The sequence below is a fragment of the Physeter macrocephalus genome, chromosome 16, assembly GCF_002837175.3.
Source record: "Physeter macrocephalus isolate SW-GA chromosome 16, ASM283717v5, whole genome shotgun sequence".
NCBI classification, from domain to species: Eukaryota; Metazoa; Chordata; class Mammalia; order Artiodactyla; family Physeteridae; genus Physeter; species Physeter macrocephalus.
Window position 1 is genome coordinate 98,158,581 of NC_041229.1, and position 7,306 is coordinate 98,165,886.

Consider the following 7,306-nt stretch of genomic DNA (forward strand, 5'->3'; position numbering starts at 1 on the left):
TTTACAATGTTGTGTTAGTTTCAGGTGTACAGCAAAGTGAATCAGTTATACATATACAAATATCCACTCTTTTTTAGATTCTTTTCCCATATAGGTCATTACAGAGTACTGAGTAGAGTTCCCTGTGCTATACAGTAGGTCCTTATTAGTAATCTATTTTATATAGAGTAGTGTGTATATGTCAATCCCAATCTCCCAATTTATCCCTCCTCCCTTTTCCCCCTGGTAACCATAAGTTTGTTTTCTACATCTGTGACTCTATTTATGTCTTGTAAATAAGTTCATTTGTACCATTATTTTTAGATTCCACATATAAGCGATCATATGATTTGATTTTTAATTTAGTGTTACTCCCCCTATAAAATTTGACACAGAGACCTGTACATTAAACTGGGTAATAGTCCTACTACATAATTCAAAAATCCTAATTAACATTTATGGGACACTTACCATGTATCAAGCATTGTGTTAGATGAACATTTTAACACAGGTTATTCCATTCCACATTCTAACAATCTTGAAGGTATGTATTATCATCTCCATTCAACAGATGAGAAACTGAGACAAAAAGCTGTTAACTAAGTTGTCTAAAGTTACAAAGCTACTAAGTGGTAGAAATCGAATCTGAAACCATTATTTTTTTCCTGATGCAGTCTCTCCATTATTCTATGTTTTCTTTTATTTTTAATTTTTCTTAAGCTATGTTTTCTTTTAAAACTCAATTTTTTTTTTTTTTTTTTTTTTGGCGTTACGCGGGCCTCTCACTGTTGTGGCCTCTCCCATTGCGGAGCACAGGCTCCGGACGCGCAGGCTCAGTGGCCATGGCTCACGGGCCCAGCCGCTCCGCGGCATGTGGGATCTTCCCGGCCCGGGGCACGAACCCGTGTCCCCTTCATCGGCAGGCGGACTCTCAACCACTGAGCCACCAGGGAAGCCCAAAAACTCAACCTTTTTTTAAGCTTATTTTTAGTCATGGCAATATAGCGTCTCAGTGCTATTAATTTTTTCCAGAAGTTTCCTTTCCTCATGGGTATGGAAGTCATCCCATATGGCATCTGCAATATTTCTCCAAGAATTGGCATCTACTTTTCAATGTGTAATTAAAGTTAGAGAATGATGCAGCTCAGAGAATTCATGAGACTATTGGGGTTGATATTATTACCAGTCTGCAATGACCAGAAACAGGTATGGGTAGTAGGAAACTGTCAGTTGTGTGAAATTATAATGAAGAATCCTACGAGATTTTAACCTGTTTCTTTCCTGAGTTTGCACAGTATAGTCTTCAGATCTGGAGTTAATATTTACGATGTCTCTGGGAGTCACAAATTTCTCTGCTTCCTTTTTCCCACAGCCGTTTTTATTTGATTTTGTAGAGAGTTTCCTGAATCTTAGGAATAATTTATTTTTAGAAAAGATTTTTTCATATAAATATTATAGATATTTCAGAAACACTTGGAAGCTACCAATAATAAAGAATTCTAAACACACATAACACAATTCACAAAGATAAACATGAATACTGTTTATGAGTATATTACTTGAGTTTAAATACATCTTCACTTTTGGACTTTATTATTTTCATTTTCCTGGTCTCAGTTTTGTCACAACATTTTCTGGGGGGACTTATAGATAGGATAGCATTGGGTAACCTTGCATAAGTAGTAGGCTTCTCTCAGACTCAGAATTCCAACAGTAAGAGGAAAATAATAATATTGTACCAGTTATAACACTTTATGATTCAACCGACAGAAAATCCTATTCCATGTATTTGAAAAAATAATGGAATTCATTATCTCATGTAACTGAAAACATCCAGAGGCAAGGTAGGCTCCAAGTGAGACTTGATACAGTGGCTCAGCTATTACCACTACCCATGAAAGCTCATGATTCCTCTTTGTCACAAAGTTGCTGTTGCAGTTCCAGACCTCACAAACACACCCACTCAAAATTATTTAAAGCAAATGTTTCTGTCTCTTCTGATATGTTCTGCCCAAGATAGAGTACACTTCTTTCCTGTGACTCCCTCCACCCCCGAACTAATATTGTAGTCAAGGGGTGGTTTATGAACATCTGCTTAAACCAATCAAAACCTGCCTCTAGGTGATCAACATCATCCAAATTACATGGCTGGGACTGGGGTGGTGTGGTTTCTCCAAAGCAAAATCTGGGTAGTTCTGACATGACTGGAGGAAAATAGATGCTGGGGAGGAAACAAAAAATGCTCAAAAAGAAAATTTGTCCTGTAGGATTGTTGTGACTATTAGAGACAATGGCTACAAAATGGCTGGTATAGTGCCTGGCACATGGTAGGTACTCAATAAATGGCAATTATTATTATTGTGATCATGATCATCATCATAGCTTGTGTGGTACTTAAGTCTAAGTGACCTTGAAGCTTAGATTGTTAGAGTGAGAAGGGACATGAAAGATAATCTAGTCCAGTTCTGTCATTTTATGTCTGTAGAACTGCAAACCATAAAGATGAAGGAACTTGCCTCAAGTCATCCAGTTTGCAGCCCCTTCCGCTGGGCCAGTCCTCTTTTCTCTTCTCCCTTCAGACTCATACTCTCATGCTAATTCAGAAAATTGGGGTGAAAAACTCTCTTAATGTCATGTTTTTAGCTTCCCTCTTTCAGAGCATAATTACTGGATGTTTGTTAACTTCTAGAAGTTCTCTAAATTAACTGACACACATTTTGAACTTTTTCCTAAGTCTGTTTCTTGAAAAAGTTTCACCCTAGAGACAAAAAACCATGGGGAATTTGGTCCCTTGATCACAGCATGGGGTTCAATTTATTTTAAATAGTTCAAGCATCTCAATATTGAAAAACAATCTTTGGTTGTCTAGAGAGCAAGTAGCTTTCCTAAACCAATAGCAGACCTAAAACTTCCTGGTTAGCTCTTTTCTGTAGCTACTTTTCTGTTTCTGAATAGCTGATCTAAAGATTGGCCATGGACTGATTTCCTGAATCTCTCTCTTTCTAATTTATCCACATCAACATAGGCTGTTCATTTTCTAAAAGATCACAAGATCTATGGGGTTTTGTTGTATGGTAGCAAAACTGACACTTTTAATTGGCAACAACAATCACAAAATCAAAATCACTAGAAACAATCCCAGAAATAGTGCCTCAGGAACCTGACCAATAAGCAGCTGTGTGACTTTGAGAAGTCAGTTCTCTCTGGCCCTCAGCTGCTTCATGGGTAAACTAAGGAGATTGGATTAATCATCTACAAATTTCTTTTCAGCTCTAAAGTTTCTTTGGTTTCACCTGGTACCTTAGCTGAGATTAAGTGGCTTAGCTCACTGAGGGCCTCTGATGCAGAGGAAGAAGCCCAGTGCAAGAGTTCTGTTGTGAAGAGAACCTTCTGCGTTCCAGCACGCACCCCTTCGGGGTCTCCTCAGCCCAGGACATCCGTGTGAGTGAAGAGTTCTTGCAACAGAAGGAGAAATATTTCCTGTGCCTAAGGAGAAAAACTTTCAAGCTCAAGCTCTGAGACTGAACAATACCCATACAAGGTAGGTAATGCCGTACCCAGGGACTTTCACAGGTTGACTGAATGTGAGTGAGAGGCTCCAAATCACTGCGTAATCTAGCGAGAGTCACTCTTCCTCCCTGAGCCTCAGTTTCGCCCTCTATAAAAAGGAGAGGACTAGACAGGAGGATTCCTAAAGATTTTTTTTTTGGCATTCACATTCAGGGATTCCATGAAGTACCAGTTGGGGGTCCAAAGTGAGTTGTGGGAAGGAGGCCCTCGTGATGTGATTTGAGCTCATAGTAATATGTCTTCCAGGCTCTCTATCATTTTACTGTGATGTCCTTGTTAGATTTCTCTCACTGGTGCTTTATGTTAGAGGAGAAAATTCTACCTAGTTGGGGTCTAGACCATCATTTACCTGTCTAGGATTTTACATGCAACCCATGGATTATCTTGTAATTCTTGATCCCACGGTAAGGGTTTTATTTGGAGAGGTGCTAGAGGGAAGAAGAGGTTACCAACTAACCGTCTTTCTCTTGAGCAAGAGGGAAAGAGAAAGCAGAGAAAAATGTAAATAAATACCAGGAAGTCTGAGCTAATAATAATAGCTCCTATTTTTTGAGAGCTTCCTATTTGCCAGGCAACCCTGTTAAGTGCTTTATATATTTTATCTTGTATCTAATTCTTGCAACAACTATGCCAGCTATGAATTGTTACCCCATTCTAAGAAAATAAGAAAACCTGTTCCCAAGGACATATGATATGTAGGGACAGAGCTAAGAACTGGCTGCTAACTGCACTGCTCGCTTTTATAACCACTAATCCAGACCCATCTGGGAGGAGAGTGAGTCAGCTCAACTAGGTGTCCTTACAGTATTTTGTTTTCCTCAGTTCTTCAGAGGTCCATGAACCTGAAACTATTCCCTCCAGTAAAAGATCATAGTGGCATAGTTTCTATGTCCATATCAATATGGACATATCGAGCCAAACATTTTAACAAGAAGTTGATCACCTTTAGCTGTAGTTTTTTGACAGTGCTGTCCTGTGCCGGGACATTACATGTTGGCCAGGACCCTAGAATGATTCTTGACGGTCTCTAAAGCGTCCTACGTTCTGCAGTTGAAAAACACCGAGACAATGGAAGAGAGGTGGGATAAGTGGCCAGGGAAAGAGCAGGGGCCACATCACATAGACCATAGGAGGGACTCTGCACCTTTTTATTTTTTTTCTATGGGAGCCAGGAAAGACATTGGTAGGGATTCTTTTTTTTTTTTCTCCTTTTTTGAGGATGTGCGTGTGACACACAATCTGACTGATCTTTTAAGAGGATCTTGCTGACTCTGCTATCTGGAGAATAAACTTGAGGAGAGAAAGTGGAAGCAGGGAGAACAATTAAGAACATATTGTAGTAATCCAGCCATGAGATAGTGGTAGCTTGGACTAGGTTAAATAGACATACAAGGCACATGGGACTGCATCACTTTGTATGAAACCTGGGTGTTGCTTTTCTCTCTTAAAAGTTGATTTTCTTTACCTCTGGGGGCAATTAAGACATTTGATGTTACTTATTTTACTGTTTATTCCATTGCCCACGAATAAGAGGCTCCAGGAATTCCCCCTGAGGAGTTAATATTGCCTTCCTATCTCTTCCTCCAACTTTGTTGAATACCAGAAGAAAGTGGAGTGGAATAGACCCATGCCTTTTTGGACCATCTTTGTCCTGTTTTAGTGTTCACTGCACCAAGACTCTGATGTCTATTCTGGACTGTAAGGAATATAGACATATTTCTTCACCCAAGGATCGGGCACTCATAAGAATATTGTGGCATAAGAGACTGAACCAATAGCTAAGGCTAGGTTTTTCTTGAGCCACATGAGGGAGGGTACTGTAGTACTTTGATCTTCACTAGAAAAATGTCATTCATGTCTTATGCTCTTTCCTTATTTGCTCTCCTTCCTCAGGTTCATCCCATACTCATGTTGAGGGAGGCTCTTCCTCCCTTTCTGGATTGGCCTGAGTTTCAGTCTTGACTCAAACACTCACAAATTGTGTTTCTTTGGGTAAGTAACTTAACCTCTCTGAGTCACAGTTCACTACCTCAAAGCGTTACAGGAAGAATTAAATGAGGAGAGGACTATAACATGCTTACCATAGTCCAGCACACAGTAGAAGCTGAATAAAGCACAGCAGTATCTGCTGTTTTGGTTGTTGGGTTGACAATGAAAACAGTGAACATCAGGTAACCACATGCTTCAGTTTCTTTCAGGCCACCAGACTATTTCACAGCCTCTTTGGGTTGTTTTGGATGCCTTCCTTGTTTCTATTTCCCTGCACCAGTAAGGGAGCCCCATCTTGCTTCATCTCTCCTGCTCAGTTGTTGTTCCGGGGTACCCCCGCCACCTTTTTAAAAAATTTTGAAACCTGATTTTTATCAGAAGTTTATTTTGATTTTATTATGTTTGATGCTAGTGAGGGATAAGAGAGACATGAAAGCTTTTGAGTATAGATTTTTAGAACTGAGAGATGAGCAAAACTGACAATTCATATTCTTATCAAATCCTTTTGACTCTTACAAAATAGAAGTTTTCTTGAATTTTCTGACATCTTCACATCTCATCCTGCCCCAAACTTGGAGACTCTAACAAACATAAAAAAATTTTTAAAAACATCTTTATTGGAGTATAATTGCTTTACACGGTTGTGTTAGTTGCTGCTATGTAACAAAGTGAATCAGCTATAGGTATACTTATATTTCCATATCCCCTCCCTCTTGCTTCTGCCTCCCACCCTCTCTATCCCACCCCTCTAGGTGGTCACAAAGCACCGAGCTGATCTCCCTGTGCTATGCGGCTGCTTCCCACTAGCTATCTATTTTACATTTGGTAGTGTATATATGTCATTGCCACTCTCTCACTTCGTCCCAATTACCTATCCCCCTCCCTGTGCCCTTAAGTCCATTCTCTACGTCTGTGTCTTTACTCCTGTCTTGCCCTAGTTTCTTCAGAACCATGTTTTTTTTTTCTTTAAATTCCATATATATGTGTTAGCATACGGTATTTATTTTTCTCTTTCTGACTTACTTCACTCTGTATGACAGACTCTAGGTCCATCCACTTCACTGCAAATAACTCAATTTTGTTTCTTTTTATGGATGAGTAGTATTCCATTGTATATATGTGCCGCATCGTTATTTATTCATCTGTCGATGGACACTTAGGTTGCTTCCATGTCCTCACTATTGTAAATAGAGCTGCAATGAACATTGTGGTACATGATGTGGTACTCTTTTTGAATTATGGTTTTCTCAGGGTATATGCCCAGTAGTGGGATTGCTGGGTCACATGGTAGTTCTGTTTTTAGTTTTTTACGGAACCTCCATACTGTTCTCCATAGTGGCTGTATCAATTTACATTCCCACCAACAGTGGCCATTCTGACTGGTGTGAGGTGATACCTCACTGTAGTTTTGATTTGCATTTCTCTAGTGATTAGCGATGTTGAGCATCCTTTCATGTGTTTGTTTGCAATCTGTATATCTTCTTTGGAGAAATGTCTATTTAAGTCTTCTGCCCATTTTTGGATTGGGTTTTTTTTTTTTTTGATACTGAGCTGCATAAGCTGCTTGTAAATTTTGGAGATTAACCCTTTGTCAGTTGCTTCGTTTGCAAATATTTTCTCCCATTCTGAGGGTTGTCTTTTCGTCTTGTTTATGGTTTTCTTGGCTGTGTAAAAGTTTTTAAGTTTCATTAGGTCCCATTTATTTATTTTTGTTTTTATTTCCATTTCTCTAAGAAGTGGGTCAAAAAGGATCTTGCTGTGATTTATG